Source organism: Nannospalax galili, unplaced genomic scaffold (genome assembly GCF_000622305.1).
Source record: "Nannospalax galili isolate Female #2095 unplaced genomic scaffold, S.galili_v1.0 scaffold265, whole genome shotgun sequence".
NCBI classification, from domain to species: domain Eukaryota; kingdom Metazoa; phylum Chordata; class Mammalia; order Rodentia; family Spalacidae; genus Nannospalax; species Nannospalax galili.
In genome coordinates this window covers 4155423-4172777 of record NW_008353747.1, presented here as the reverse complement: position 1 = coordinate 4172777, position 17355 = coordinate 4155423, and positions in this window count along the sequence as shown.

Here is a 17355-nt window from a genome sequence, read left to right as displayed (position 1 = left end):
AATAAATAAAACAAAGGGAACCTTGGCTTATCATACAAATGATTTCTTTTGAGTTAGGGGTATCACTCAATGGTAGAGTGTTTTCTAAGCATACATGAAGCTCTGGATTTGGTACCCAGCCCCTGAAAATAATATCTTTGGGGAACTTGAAACTGGCAACTTCAATGTTAATCTTCCCCTGTTCTTGCTTTGTGTGCATTACATGCGTGTATGTGTGTCTGTAAATTATGTTAGTGTCAGAAACCATTTCTGATTTATTTCTTGCCACTCCTCTCTCCTGTCTGTCACATTGCTCTGAATGTGGTCAATGCTTCATAAATGCTGAGCAAATGAAAGCATTTATGCATTGAAGATACTCAAATCAGACTTTCCATAAGGAAGCTATAATCATACACCATCACATTCCCCATTCAGACTACCCAAAGCCTTGAAAGACAAAGTTTACTTTTTCTGGTTAAACTCAGTATGGTAGGCAGCTGCCTGACATTGTAGTGAAATGCCTGACACAGTGTACTTATGAAATAAATAAAGACCTGTATAGCTCACATGTACAGAGTGTCGAAGTTTGAGATCAAGCAAGGGTCCCTGTTTGTTTGATCAATGGTGAGAACTGTATTGGCAAGTCTTAGAGTTTGAATTTAAAATGTTCTCCAAAAGCTCATGGGTAGAAGGCTCAGTCCCCAGCTGGTACACTGGGACCCTGGAATCAGTCTGTCTGTCTTTCTTTCCTCCTCCTCTTCTTCCTCCTTCCTCTTCTTCCTCCTCTTTCTTCTCTTTTTCTTCTCTTCCTTCTTCTTCTTCCTTCTCTCTCTCCTCTTCCTCCCCCTGCCTCTTCTTCTCTGACACCGTCATTGTCTCTCTACCTGTTCCCTACCATAATGTTCTGCCTCACCACAGTCCAGAAACAGGTGACCATGAACTGAAACCTCTGGAATCATGAGTCAAAATAAATCTTCCTTTTAGGTTGTTTGTGTCAAATATTTTATCCCAGTGTTTGAAAAGTAGCACAGCAACCTGTGATGGTTGGACACTTGGGATCCAACAGTTAAACCCTGACCTAGAACAGAAAAAAAGAGAATTCATGAGGCTATGTTTGCTCATTTTATAGCAATCCTTTCCTGAAAGCCTAAGTGGTCACAAAAGTATTACCTTCAATCTTCCTGTTACAGAGTTCCAGACCACTCAGACTCAAAAAAATTTCTCAATCAGCCAAATCTATTTAGCTGGACAGTACTCTCTGAGCCAATTTGGAAGTGCCACCCTAACTGGGAGGAGATTAGATAAAGGTAAAGTCCAAAAGATAAAGTCTTTGGTACAAGAGTTAAGCTTTTACAATTTTATTAGAATTTCAAAGAAAAAAAGCCTCAGGGCAGGGGAGCTGATAATCTTGGCAGCTGCCTTGAGGAAGAGAATGGAGGGGGGAAGGAAAGAAAGCCACGAAGCCCCGCAGGTTTGCGGACACATGGCTGGGAGAAGGAAGCTTTAGAGAAAGTAAAGAAATAAAAGATGCTATGGGCAGCCTGAAGCCATAAAGAAAGCATGTTTAGAAAAGGTATATGGAGAAGAAAAGGAAAGATTACAGTTTTCTGAAGAATTAAGAAAAGCAGGCAGATTTACAGACTACATGACTGTGGCTGGTTCAGAAGTTCTGTGCTAGGAGGCGGGATTCCAGGCAGGAAATTCACTATCTCATTAAGGCACTAGGTATTCTACCCATCTATTTAGCAAACATAAGGTGAACCTGCTTTCCTAGGGGTGGTCCAATGACCAGGTGATTGACTAGTCAAACTGGAAAGGTGGGTCTTTCAAAAGACTAGATTTTTATAGTCTTGACCAGTTAAACTTATGGTGCTATCATACCCCAACAAGCCCTACTTCTCAGCAGTGCTATCCCAAGGGTTAAGTCTTTACATAAGGACCTTGAAGGGGGCATTCTTCATCTAAGCCAGGCAGCAAGTGGGGACACCTAATGGCTCAGCCAGGCTAAAGTGGTACCTACCTTAATGCATTTGTTTGCCTACAGGCTTTGTGACAGCACAGATGGTCTGGGAGACTACCCACTGCTCAGAACCCCTAGACAAAGAATGGGCCTGCTTTCTCCCATATGAGCCTCCTCTCTCTCTCCCACAAGAACAAACCATAATGATGATATTTCACCCAGCAAACTTTGGAAGAGCATAGAGGCTGGCTTCCCCTTGTTTTATTGTCTTAACTACTGCCTAAGTCTAAACCTTGGAAATCCTGAGTGTAGAGCATGAGACAGAGCCACCTCTCCGGAGCCAGTGGGTGCCTTACTCGTTAACTATGTACACACTGGTATCATTCTTAGAGGCAGACCCTGGGAAGGCATATAGTATTAGACAGGTATTTAAAAGTCAAATTCTCCCAGTCTCTGGATGGGTAGTAAGCAGGATGTACAACACAGACCAGAAAATGACAGACACACCCTGGGTTCTATAACTCTCTCCACTTGTCCTCTTTTCGGAGTTTCCCTCTTCCAGCTGTAACCTCAACAGTGTACAGACAGGGAGATTTCACAGTGCTCCTGTGCAGACGCCTGATACCAATCCTTCTCCAGTGCTCTTGTCTTGGCAACTTCCTAGAGGGCCTGAGTCAATGCCGCAGGCTATCTGGGGAGAACACCCAGCTGGCCACCCCAAGGAACACCACTGCAGAGACAGAGCCAGGCTCGGCCAAGGCAAGAACAGCTGTCTGCGATGATACTACAGGGAGCTGAGGCTGCCTGTGCTCCGTGTCAGCGAGGCACTGAACGGCATCTGCAACTCACAAAAACAGCCAATGCAGAACTGCGCCTCTAATTTCTGACTCCTGACTCCTTCTGCATTGTCCTCCCAGGATATGTAAAACAGTAGCTGGTCACTGCTTTCTGCTCACAGTTGTGTCCTCTCTGACTCCAGCCTGAGGCATTATTTTCCCATAAGCGGGGCCACTTCAGAGAGTCAATGCCCTGTACCCTGTATGGTACCAGGGAGCTTAAGGAAGGCAGGAGGAAAACACGGGCTTGGTTTTCAGGTAACTGGTCATTCAAGCCAAATTTTCTACATCCTGAGACCTCCCCTGTACAAAAGTCACTGGAGCTCATGGGGGGGCTGAGAAAGGGGAGGAGATGCAGCACAGCAGGAACCCCAGGTCTGCCATGTCTTGACCTAAGCATTGGACACCAAAACTCCACCCCCAATCATTGGCTGTGTCCTCAGGAGCATCTATCCAATGATCCCACAGCTCAACGGAAAGCAGCGGGAGAAAAGTCAAACACTTCATTAAAAGCAGCAAGAGACTCCATTGTAAACCCATGGCTCTGGCCCATCAAAGATCAGACACAGGGATCCAAATCAGCTCTGGTTTCGGAGACCAGGTACTTAGGAGGGAGCTTTCTGTGTGCTTCCTTTCTATGTGCACCTTGGTTTCTCCTGTTTTTTACTTTATTTTTATACCTTATAGAGCCCTTCAAGAACTGCTGACGGACACACACACACACACACACACACACACACGCACACACACACTCATTATGCTGAGGCAGGGAGACTCAGAGAAGCACTTCAAAAGGCAAACAAACATAGACTTGAGCTTTCAGGTTTATTGAATTCTTGGAGACGCTGTCTCTCCTCCTGAGAAAGGGTAGTGTTTGGAAACAACTTTAATCTGGCCAAAGATAGAGTAGGGGGGAGAGGGAAAGAGAGGGGAGAAGGAGAGGGAGAGGAAGGGAGAGAGAGAGAGAGAGAGAGAGAGAGAGAGAGAGAGAGAAAGGAAAGTGATAGAGGGGGGGAATTGTTAATTTCAATTGATTTTCTGATAAGGTTTCATATCCTGAAGTGTGCTTCAAATCTGAGAAGTGACATCTGCCGAGATCGCCCGTCAGTGTCTGAATTCTCCTGGATGTAATTAGATCTGAGACAAGATAGAAGACTCAGTACGGTGGCCCTTAGGGAGGAAATGGTCTTTGAAAAGAATTATGTTAATCAGACTAGCCTTCTTCTTGCATCTGTTCTGCTGTTATTCTGGGTAAAATTAATAGGTCTAAGGAAGGAGCTGATCATAATGACAATCTGGTCTTCACAGCAGGAGGTTTTATAAAGGAGTTGAACTGTGCCTTGTTGAGAACACTTAAAGTAATTAGTTACAGGGCTACTCGCTTTCTTTCCTTTTTAATAATAATAATGGTTATTAATGTTTACAAATTAAAGAGTCTTACTCCAGATGAAAGAAGTGCTAAAATGGAGACTCTGGAGTAGGGCCCTGTACCTTCTGCCTCCTGCTGAGGGGCACTGCATACAGCCACCCCCTTTGTCCTCCCCTGAACCTTTTTCCCAGGGCACGTGGAGCTGGCAAACGAGAAAGGGTGCCAATAGAGTTCAGGGCAGAGGCAGAGGTATTCAGCCTTCATATGCCAGATGAAAGTAGATGTTCAGTAATTATTAATATTTGCTGGCTAGTTGGCATAAAGAGGGGGAAGCAGACCTGAAGCAAGGAAGGGTCTGGAGAGATGGTGGCTCAGAGGTTAAGAGCACTTGCTGCTTTTCCAGAGGCCCCAACTTCAGATCCCAGCACTCACACTGAGAGGCTCACAACCCTTCACCAGCTCTAGGGGATCTAATACCCACTTCTGACCTCCATGGGCATCTGCACACATGACATTTTCTGATACAGACACACTACACATAAATAAAAATAATCTTTTGTGGGGCTGAAGAGATGGGTCAGTGGTTAAGAGCACTGGCTTCTCTTGCAGAGAACCCAGGTTGGAATACCAGCACCCACATGGCGGCTAACAACCTCTGTAACTCCAGTTCCAGGTAACTGGCAGGTGGCTACCTGTAGGCTGCCCATACCCCAGTGGATGACCACATTTCCATATGGGCAGCAATAATTGGACTCAGTAGGTTATAAAAAGGAAGACATGAAGTTTCAAGGGAGGTATATTTTCAGGGGCAGGGGGGAGTTGGAGGTGGATATGATCAAGATACACTGTATACATGTATGAAAACTTCAAAGCAATTGAATAAAAAGGATCCTTGAGTGGAAATGGCATTCCAGACCAGAGCTCCCCATCTACATAATGTTCTGAGGCCCTTAGTTACAAGAAGTGCTTGTGAGGGGGCAGGCAGGTAACAGGCCATGAGCAGAGGGGAGATGAAGGAATGCTACACTTCTATCTGCTTAACCTGAGAGCATGTACTGGAAGAACAGAGAGAACAGCTGAGTGTGTTTATGTGCCTCAGGTTCACAGGGCTGAGAGGGACTGGAGCAAGAGCCAGGTTGGGACTCATTTTATCTTCTAACACTGCAGTGTAATACAGGATCTGACAGGAAAGTTAGATCCAAGATCTTCCCTCCATTGACTTTCATCTTAACCAACCATGTAACTTCAGCTCAGGAGTGTGTGTGCGTGTGTGTGTGTGTGTGTGTGTAGGTGCATGTGTGTATGTAGGTGTATGTACACCTGTAAGTACATGCATGTGGAGGCCAGAGGGACAGCCTTGGGTATCATTTCTTAGGAGCTCTCTACCTTGTTTTTTGAGACCAAGCCTCTCCATTGACTTGGGGCTCATTGATTCATCTGAGCTAGCTGGCCAGTGAACCCTAAGGATCTGTCTTTTCCTCTCCAGTTGTGGCTTTATAAACATCTGCCACTACACCCAGCCTTTCATGTGGGTTCTAGGGCTCAAACTCAGACCCTCTGCTTTACTAGATGAACTATGTCCCCAGCCACCTCCCCTGAGGCCCTGACTTCTGTACAGTGTTCTTACTTGTAAATGGGCATGAAAATATTATTTTATAGTTTTGAGGTGCTTGATTACCATATAGACTTATTTAAACAGTTAATACATAATAGTCTTTACAATAGTCATTATGCAATAATATGATGGACCTAAATAAGTCAGTGTGGGTGCTGTGGAGGAACAGGCATTAATTCCAGAGATCTGCCTTTAATAGAAGGCACATGTCTTAAAAGCTTTTTTAGTAAATCTGGGTATGTCAGGGCCACCAAGCTTTGAATATATAAGGCCTAGTCAGGCTTCGTAAAGCCATAAGTATTAATTTTCTTGGTTATAGTACTGTTGGTCAACTGGAGCTCAGTTGATCTAGGATAGGCTCAACTGGGTTTTGCTGTGGGCTGTAGGTTCTGGTCCAAGGAGGAGCTGTCTCTCATCTTTCCTGGACTGACAACTTCCCGGAGCAAGAGCTTTTCACAGTGATAGTCAGTGATGAGCATCTACATGCATCACAGTCCACTGGACACAGCAAGAAACAGGAAAGCATATGCCTCTAACTTTGATGCTAGGACAAATCAAGTGGCCAAGCGGCCAAACTCAACAGCAATGGATTGAGGAGACACGCTTACATGGAGGTCAGTTGATGGGAGTGAAATTTTGTTGAAAATTTATCTCCTATTGAACCAAAGCATCAGCTAAGCAGTATCTGGTAAAGTCCCAAGCTGCTAGCTGCAGTTGTTTAAATATGACACCATTTTGATGGATGTTGGTGTGCTGTCGCTGGAATGTAGATCCTCTTGCCAACGTGGTGGCAAGTTACCCTTGACTTCATGTTTGTGTTTTTTCACATCTTTGAGCTACAGACTCTTATGCAAAGAGAGCTGCACGGTTTCTCTGATAACTCAAATCCATTGATCAAATTTTATTGAAAGGTCTCAACTGCTTAAGAAGAAAGTTGGGCCTTTGGGAGAAATACAAGTCTAATAAAGATAGACTAAGATCGAGGATAGTGTAACAAGGAAGCAAAGGAAACCAGGACCAAAGTCAGATTTCAGCAAGCACTGAGGTCACCTTAAATAAGAATGACAGCCATGGGCAGGGGGTCCAATTAATTAATTACACCTTAATTGAAAAAAGCTGTCTGTGTTCTGGCATTGTCCTCACTGTCCTCTAGAGTTACAGGGAGTGCTGCGGCATCCAGGGACGGGGAGGAAAGGGGCAGAGCCAGTTTCTCTATCTCCCGCTCTGCTCTCTTCCTCCCGATCCACAAGAGGTAAGGATAAGGTTACCACAGGATCAACAACTTCATAAATATGCAGAGGAAAGACAAATCAACCTGAAATCCAAAAAAATTAAAATATAAATAGACTTGTTTGTTTCCAGGATTTGAGATGGATGCTTGACTCAGTCTGAAGATTAATCAGTGATGGGTAATTATACTTACACACACGCACACACACATTCATGCACACAAAGATAACCCTGGTCCCCTCGAAACTGCATGAATGCAAAAACAGTGTGAGTTTTCTGGTTTAATCAGAGGTTTAAGAGTTATCTTTGTATCTGCTGCTGAGCCTTCAACCCAGGATGTCCACAATGGGCTATCACTGGAATCTAAGAGCAGCCTCCCCTTTCCCCCTCCTCTTCCTTCTTTCTGTCTCTCTGTCTCTCTCTATCTCTCTCTTTCTCTTCTTCCCTCTCCCTCTCCCTCCTTAGTTTATCTGGCCTGTATTCTTTCCCACTCCTAAAATTCTGTTTTTAATCCTACCAGAAGATGAACATTTGTTCAATCCGTAGACATTTATGAAGTTCTCTCCCTGTGCCAGCTCTGTAATAAACAACAAGATGAGGAAACACAAGCCCAGACCCCAGGGACTCAATCTTGAACAAAACTGGGCTTAGTGGCTCACACTTACGAACCTGCCCTCAGGAGGCTGAGGTGGGAAGGTTGCTGTGAGACTGAGGCCAACCTGAACTACGCAGAGTTCAAAGCTAGCCTGAGATAATACTGTGAAACCTTGTCTCAGCAAAACAAGAAAATAACAGAGAAACCAGGGGTAGTTTTACTTTCCTTGGATACATTGGACAGTGTCTGGATACATTGCTGGTGGTCTTGACTTGGATGGGGTGCTACCATAATGTACCAGGCATAGGCCAAGAAAACTGCTAAATATCCTACAATACACAAGAAAGCTCCCAAGCACAGAACTAGATGCTAGTAGTAAGGCTATTTGAGAAACCCTGAAAAACACTTGGTCTAGGAGGAAAGCTAAAATATAAACACATTAGGAATAGTGAAGCACACCTTCAAGACTTTAATCTCAGCACTCAGAGGCAGAGGCAGGAGGATGACTATTAGATCAAGGCCAGCCTCAGATGGTCTATATAAGGAGTTCCAGGCCAGCTGGGGATGCATACTGAGGCCCTGTCTAAAAAAGGGGAGTCCCTTCCAGTCTGTGGATTAAGGGCCCTGTATATATTACTGTGGTGCTTGAACTGAGACAAACTATATATCTTGCTTCTCTTTCTGCTCTGGATAATTCAAACTCTATCTCTTAGCTTTGCTACCACCTATGAGTCTTAGAAATAAAGCATTTATTCCTTAACGTGCCATTCCTTAATGAATTATCTTGGTATTTAGCCATCCACCTAATCCATCCATCAGCAGTCTTTATTTGAAACAACTAGATAATCAATCTATACTCAGGATATACCAGCTCAGACAAGACTTCTTGGGAAGGAAATAAATCCACATTCACCATTATGAATCATTAAAGATCAGGGGTTAGATAGCCTGTGATAGTGATTTTGCATAACAACCATGGGCAGTACGCCAGTTTCCTTCTATCATTAATGCCTCTATTTCTTTATCTGTTAAGTGAGACCCCTATTCTCACCCACTGTGTTCTTCCTCAAGGTAGGCTCCCAGGAAGTCAGGCAGGCCTACTGCTGGAGGAAGGAGTTGGAAATAAAGGCTAGGGCAGTAGCCTCCTGACTATGTATGCCCCACACTGGTTTTATGACCTTGGGCAGATTTCTCACTTCTATAATGAAAATTAGCATGGTGCTTGACTAACACTATGAAAACTGACAGAGTCAGTGAATAAAGAGCACTTAGAACAATGCCTGGCATATAGCAAGTGCTCAAAAAAATGTTAGACATTGTTCTGAATAGCCATCACCATGAGAGAGTGGCCACTAGCTTAGATATCATGAAAAGTCTTACTAAGTGTCAGAAGTTTGGAGAGCAACAGTGAAACCCTATATTCAGCAATGGGACTTCTAAGGAGCACCTTCTTTTATCACTAACTGTTAAATCACGCCTTCTTAACCTCAACATTACTGACATGTAGGGCCAGGTAATGTGTTGTGGAGGGGGGACTGTCCTTCCTGCATAGGATGCATAGTGTCATCTGTGGCCTCTACTTGCTAGATGCAATAGTACCCCCTCCTGCAAATATGATAGCCAGTGTCTCCAGACATTACCCATGTCCTCTGTGATGCAAAATCAATCTAATAATTAATTTCTTAAATGATAATGATAAAAATAGCGACAGTAATAATTATATGCTATTTTCCTTTCAACTGACTGTAAGGGCAACTAGTATATATTGAACGAAATCAGAGATGCTTCAAAAACACATTCATTCTGCAGAATTTGAGGCTTTTTCTCATGTTACTGTCAGGTCATCCCTCTAAGGCTTCCAGCCAAACACAGTTACCATGAGGTTGATAGGTTGCAGAGGTTCAAGAGAATACATTCCTTTCCATGCAGAGATAACTGTGAATCTTGTGGTTAATGCATATGTTCCAACCAATTATGATGTTAATATAAACATGACGTCAGAAAGATAACAATATACATATGTATTAATCAGTAATCACTTACATGTCTTTATCAGACTTTCAGTCGCACAGATCTTGACTTGGGATTTCATGGCAGTTGCTACTCAAGGGACTGTAAGCTAGCTGTTTATTCTTTCAAAGCCTCTGTTATATCTTCTAGAAAATGGGGCTAGAAATGGAAGTTAAAGAATTCATCAAGTAAATGAGAAAAACAGTGCACTGTGAGGCACAAGTGGAATAGCTGATAAATACTAGCTGCTGTTGTAGATGACAAAAGTAAGTCAAAAACATTAAAACAAGAACAGCACAGAGTCTCAGATGACCATCCCTTTCTCTGTATTTTTAATTGATTTTGAACAAAAATGTGGGTTCCCAATTTGTGCTGGCTAGCTTTAGCGTCAACTTGACACACCTGGGTTGAGGGAGCCTCAGTTGGGGAATTGTCTCTATTGGACTGGCCTGTGGCCATGTCTGTGGGGGCATTTTCTTGATTGTTGAGTGATGTGGGAGGGCCCAGCCCACTGTGGGTGGTGCCACTCCTGGGCAGGTGGGCCTATGTTGGATAAGAGAGCAAGCTGAGTAGGGGCCAGGGGAACAAGCCAGTAAGCAGTGTTCCTCCATGGCCTGTGCTCCAGCTCTGCCTCCAGGTTCCTGCCCTGAGTTCCTACCTTGGGCTCCTTGATGATACTGTGACCTGGGAGATTTGAGACAAATAAGCTCTTTCCTCCCCAATTGGTATTGGTCAGAGTGTTTTGTCACAGCAATGAAGAAACAAACTAGGACACAACTGAACTGAGTCCTTCCCCCCAATTCATGTCCATCCTGAAACTCAAAATAAAGGGGCTGGTGAAATGGCTCACTGGATAAAGGTGCTTGCTGCTAAGCCTGATGACCTGAGTTCTACTCCCCAAGACTGATACAGTGGAAGGAAAGAATCGACTCCTACAATTGTCTTGACCTCCATATATGTGCTGTGGTATACACACACACATACACACACACACACACACACACAGAGGCATGCATAAATATGTAAATGTAATTTAAATTTTTAGAAAAGAAATTCGGAATGAAATCTTACTCAAAGATAAGGTCCCTGTAGATATAATTGGTTACGGGAAGGCCTTACTGGAGTAGGATGGGTCCTACGTCCAATGATTGGTTCCTTGTGAGAAGAGTGTGCAAACAGATACACGGAAAAGAAGGATGTGTACCAGCTGAGGCAGAGGTCAGAGTGATGCAGCCACAGGTCCAGCAACGCAAAGGCTTGCTGGCAAATATACAACCCTATGAGGGAAGGAGGGATACTTCCTTGAAGCCCTTAGAGGGAATGGGGCCCTGCCAAAAATCTGGATTTTAGATCTCTATCCTACAGAACTAGAAAAGAATCAATTGCTGTTACTCTAAGTCAATATGTTGAACATCACTATGCTGATTGATAACTTCCTTTATTTCTAAAGCTCTCTCTTGGTGGGTACCATTGTTTTTTTTTGTTATTGCTGCTGTGGTTTTTGGTATTTTTGAGACAGGGTCTCCCTGTAGCCCCAACTGGCCTGGAACTCGATATGTAGACCAGGCTAACCTCCAACTCACAGAGATATGTCTTCTGAGTGCTAGAATTTAAAGGGATACACCACTGTACCCAGCCCTTTAAAGGTGTTACAAAGCACCTTCTGTTTACCTCAGAGTCAGAATCACTTTTGACACTTTTTGCTTTGTTAGTGAACTCAAGGATACAGTCAGTTACAGCAAGGCCTGGTCTCCTTCCTGTACAGAGTACCTGGGTTGACTCCTGGGATACAGTCAGTTACTCACAGCAGGCCTAGTGTCCTTCCTGGACAAAGCATCTGGGTTGACATCTGTTCTTGTCTTGTCCCTCTCCTTCCACCATATCTTCTCACTACAAATGGTCCCGGAGGAACATGTGGTGGTCACCGTCTTCCTGTCTTCTCATCACAACCCGAATTTGACTTAGTTACAATGGGCAACCCTCCTAGGATACATGTCTCATTTAATTACCATCTGTTTGTCTTCACTCTGATCAATGGGTCCTCGCCACTGAATTGACCAATTGATTCACCCAAGTGTTTGACCTGTGGCAGATATCACTGTTGACATCAATAGCTCTATAAATAGCCCTTACCATTTTCCACTGAATCTAAAATAAAGTACTGGCTTGAGAGGAACCATAAAGAGCCTCTTTCCAGAACTCCCGACTTTCTGCCTCCCCCTGCTCAATGTGCGAATTTTCTCTACAACATTCTTACCAAGTAGACATCAAATCATTGCTCTAAAACCTCTAATGATGGGAAATTCACTGCTTCTTACAACTGTCCATCTTATCTTCAGACATTTCTAGTACTGGGAAAATCTTTCCACTGTTATAAAATCTGTCTGACATGCTATGTATGGATCTGGGTTTTGCCCTTACAGTCCAAGCAAAATAAAACTCATCCCTTTTCTTAGGCTCACACAGCTAATAACGGTGATTTCAAACTCTCCACCTTCCCCCACCTCCTGAACCTTTAGCTCTTTTACCCCAGCATAAGCTGACTTCACTTTCTCAGTCACTCTGTAACAAAATTTAGGGTCTCTAGACATAGCTCTTGGTCTCTTGTACACATTCCAAGATTATTTCTCTACCTATCTATCTACCTACCTACCTATCTGTATCCTGAAAGTATACAGCACATTCCTAGTAATTCTAATAGGAAGGAATAAACTGGATTATAACAACTTATTTCATTTGTTTGAGGTAGAATCTTACTATGTAGCCCAGGCTGGCTTTGAAGTCAACAATATTCCTGCCTTACCCTCTGCAGTGCTGGGATTATGGGTATGCATCACCATACTCAACTCCTAATGATTTTTAGATTAATTAATTAATTTTTTGTTATTTGGAGACAATCTCCAAAAAGACATAGCCTGTCTAGAACTTTCTACGCAGACCTGGCTGTCCTTGATCTCACAGAGATCCACTTGCCTCTGTCTCCTGAGTGCTAGGATTAAAGATGTGTGCTACCATGTTGGGCTTATTTATTTTAAATTGTGTGTGTGTGTGTGTGTGTGTGTGTGTGTGTGTGTGTGTGTATGTGTGCATATGTGTAAGGGTGCCTAAAGAGGCTGGAGGTAACAAATCTCCTGGAGCTGGCATCATAGGCAGTTGTGAGCTTCCCAATGTAGGTGCTGGGAACCAAGCTCAGGCGTTCTGCAAGATCAGTACATGCTCTTAACTGCTGAGCCATCTGTCCCCGACCCCAGTTACTTTTAAAGGATCATTTTTTTCTACTAGTTTCTTCATTAATAAGAAATTTACCAAAAGATACAAACTCAAAACTCCAGTGTAACAGAAGAAAGCTAGTAAAGAGAAAAAAAATCATCCCTTAAGCCATTCCAGGAAAGAGCTGCAAACATTAAGAGTAACTGGACGCTGCATCAATATGAAAAATGAAGCAGCAGGGATTGTGTCTTTAGCTGAGAGCTATGGTTGGGTCGATGTCCCAGTTATCCTTGTGCCACAAGCCACCCTAGTTAGTGGCACAGAACAGTAACATTTTATTTAGCAGTTTCTGTGAGTCTGGAATTTGAGTAGCGCCACTGGGCGTGTGGGTGGTGCACCATGCCTTGGTCCTCCCTGAAAGACTCCAAGGTTGGGGTGGAGTGGCTGAGAGCCCTGCAGGAAGGAATCATTAGGGTTCATGATGGTTCGTCCTGTGACTGGACTCAGCTGTCACTGTCAATGCAAATACTGCATATGGCTTTTCCATGGGGTTTGGGTTTCTCAGAGGGAACGTCCCCACAATATGCTTTTCGAGAGAACCAGGTAGCTGCCGTTGGCCTTTTCTGACCTTGTTTTCAGCACTTTCTCTTGATCACCTCATGATGGGGGAGCCACAAGTTCACCTTGTATAGACGAAGGGCATGTGAAATAGGAGAATAATGTTGTGTCCGTCTTTGGAAAATAGATTCTAGTAACTTAAAAGTATCTGATGAAATGACTGGATAGAGGTAACCTGGCACTGAGCAAATTCCCAAAAAGAGCATCATATAATTAGAACACAACTTAACTCTACATCTGAAGTATGCTTTACACAGTCCTGTTCATGTGACTTTTTACACAGAGAAGTTTCACACTAGCATAGCTTTCATGCTGAATATTAAGTTGACTGTGATGCTGCAGGTATCTCATATGATAGGCTGAGTCTAGGTCTCGCTACAGAAATCCCAAAGCAAACAAAGATTCTTTGTTATTTATTAATTTATTTTTATTTTATGTGCATGAGTGCTTTGCCTTCATGTGTGAAAGTGCACCTATGCTTGCAATGCCTGTGGAGGCCGGAAGAGGGTGATGGATCCCCTAGAACTAGAGTTACAGATGGTTGTTCGTTGCCATGAGGGTTCTGGGAACCAAACCCCAGTCCTCTGCAAGAGCAGCCAGTGCTCATAACTGCTGAGCCATCTCTCCAGCCCCAAATATAAAGATTCTTAAACTCTGCAATTCTGGCACACATAGGGAAGATAATTCCATTAAGGAAGAGGATCAGGTTCTGGAACCTAGTCATTCGGTCTAGGAGACATGTTTATTTAGCAAAATAATAAGTTGATTTCATTTTTGTTTTGTTTTGTTTTCTTGAGATGCTACTGCCATGGCTGTGGGTGAGGAAGCCCATGAGTCCACAGCCTTGTTTTTCTCCAATTTGAAGCCCATCTCACCCAGCACACTGCTGAGCCAATTCTATGTTGGGTACCTACTGCTCACAGACAGGGTGACAACGGACAGCCATGTGAATTCATCTTTCTGCTTATCTTGTTTTCATCCTTTGCATGACTTTGCTGCTAATCCAAGTTAAAACCTTGAACTGAATCCAAGGCATCACTGGAGTTTATTCTGAGAGGCTGTGGTCTGGACAACACAGCTCTACAAAGAAAGAACTCTACAGAGAATTGTGGGAGAAGGTCTATCGTCTGGGGCTGTAAATAGGGAAAGTGCATTACACGCGTCTCCTCTTTCATCCTTGGATGGAAGCAAGCAAAAGTGATCATCAGCAAAATCCAATAATGTCCTGTCAAAATACAACTGACTTTTTAAGAATAGTACTCCATCAGAGAGCCATCCCGCTAGGAAGGACCTGATCACAGCAGTAACTATCCATAATCCCAGTTTGGTAACTGTATACATTGTCTTGTATCATTGGTTTTCATCTGGTGTATTTAAATGCTGACGAATTGGCTTAACACACATGGTGAGACTCTGCTGTAGGTAAGGTTGCTTCCCTACAGCTTTGCACGCTTTAGATGTACCCGTCAGTGGCCTCACTACCAGCGGTATTGTTTTTTTTTTTTCTGGACTGATTTTTCAGGACAAACCCAACGTCATGTTCCCCACAGCGTCCCCCAAACTGCTCCGTGAGCTTCTACCTCACACTTAGCTCCTTCCTGAAAACTCCTACCACAGGTCCCATCTCTCTCCCCGATGCAGACACTTGTTTCACACGCTGCCGTCTCCTTTTATTTAACTTTTCCTTGCGTGTTTGTGCAGAGTTTTGTACTTGGCTCAGAGTTCCTGGGAGAGCAGAGACCAATTTTTGTTGCTTCCTCCATAGTCTTCGTACAAAATCCGCCTGGCTGTTAGGAGTGGCGGTGGTTCTGATGCGATCCATGCCTTTCTTCTCTACTTCCTCTTGTGATGTAGGAAACTTTTATGAAAAATGTAACTGCCGTGGAAGCTACATTCCACCAAACGGAAGGGGGCAAGCTAGCAGGGAGACTAAATCTTCCCGAGATTTGCATACGGCAATGCCAGTCCCTGAACAAACCAGAATGCCTGTGCTCTGGAAGCAGTTATGGAAGTCTATCTGGGACCAAAAACATTTACCATCTGTAAGATCTTCCCAAGAGCCAGGTCAGAGCTAAGATGACCCACTGTGTATTCCATAAGGAAACAGAAAGTCTCAGAAACCAGGAATGACTTGCCCAGGAGCCCAAAGAACTAGCTTCCCTAGTCCCCCCACACCCCTCACCTGAGCATACTAACTACTAGCAAGTAACCCCAATGCCAGGCACCTAATGCAAACTTCGGGACTGCCTGGAAACTTTAGTCCTCAGTGTAAGTACTGGGAACAGAAATCAGTGTGTTACACCAAGTTAAAAGGGGACCCCTCACTGGTATACTCTGTCTTTTCTAGCGCCTTTCCTGCAAAGGGTTTGAGTATTCTTCATCTAGGGCAGGGGTTGTCAATTTTTTTCCCACAAAGGGCCAGCAGTAAAATATTTAGGCTTTCTGGGCTATTTGATTTCTGTTAGAATTGTCCATCTCTGTCATTAGAACAGTCATTAGAAGTCATACATCAAACAAACATGGCTGTTCCGATAAAAAAATTTTATTTATAAAAAGAGGTGGAGCACTGCATTTGGCTTGTGGCCCCTGATCCTGGGCAATCTGTTTCTTCGCCGTGTTCCATTCTTGGGGCTGCACTCTGGCTCCTGTAACCCAACTCATTTGAGTGGCTTCTGTTCTTTCTCCCCTTCCTGCTCCATTTATATCCTACACATCTATTTTAAGTCTCTGTTTTCCCCCATGAAAATTTCATGGATCGCTGTAACTCGTACCACTCGAGAGAGTGTGTCAGAGCCATGTGGCACTTCGAGTTAGGACCACAGGTTGAGAATATAATTGTGCCATGAGCTTTAGCTTCTTCTAACAACACTGTGGAGTCTTTGAATGAAGACAGCATGTCTTACGTGAACATGTTTCATACACCTCTCTTATTACAGCTTGGCCTTGACACCTACCATGTCTAATAAATATTTGCTAAATTGATTTATTGACATATACCTATAATAGTGTCTGTTTGAACCTTGCTCTATGATAGGCTGACAAATGCCACCGCCCCCCACCCTGCAAGATGTCTACATTCTAATCTCTGGAGCCTGCAGACACTAGCCTTATACACATAGTGATAGAAACATCGCCGACGTGATTAAATGAAGGATCTTGAGATGGGATGATCCTGGGTTACTTGAGTCAACACCATGGGACCCCAGGAGTCCTTGTAAGAGGAAAGTAGGCAAAGCCAGGATGACATAGATGACAGAAACAGAGACAGAGGGCAAGAGTTTTGAAGATGTTCAATTACTGGCTTTGGAGAAGGAAGAAGAGATGTGTAAGCCAGGAAGCTGCCAGTGGAAACCAGAGACAAATTCTTTCTTGGAACAACCCTATGAACCAGCCTTGCTGACTGCTCAATGTAAACCCAGTGAAAGTCATTTCAGAGTTCCGGCCTCCGGAACTGTAAGGGAATAAACTTTGCTGCTTTGAGCCATTACATCTGTGGTAATTTGTTACAGAAATAATAGAAAAGTAATATCCACAGTGAGAGGAAAATATTACTTGATTAAAAACATCAAGAGACATTTTTCTGCCTGAGTTACTCAGACTTTTCTGTTGCTGTAAAGAAATACCCAAAGAAAGCAATTTAAGGCCAGTGAGATGGTTCAGTGGGTAAAAGTGCTTGTTATCAAGCCTGATGATTTAAGTTTAGTCCTCAAAACCCACATGGTGGAAGGAAAGAGCCAACTCCCTTAAGTTGTTCTCTGACCTCCACACATATATTGTGGCACATGCATGCGCGTGCATACACACACACACACACACTAAACAAATAAATGTAAATAAAAAGCAATTTAACCTCCACACATATATTGTGGCACATGCATGCGCGTGCATACACACACACACTAAACAAATAAATGTAAATAAAAAGCAATTTGT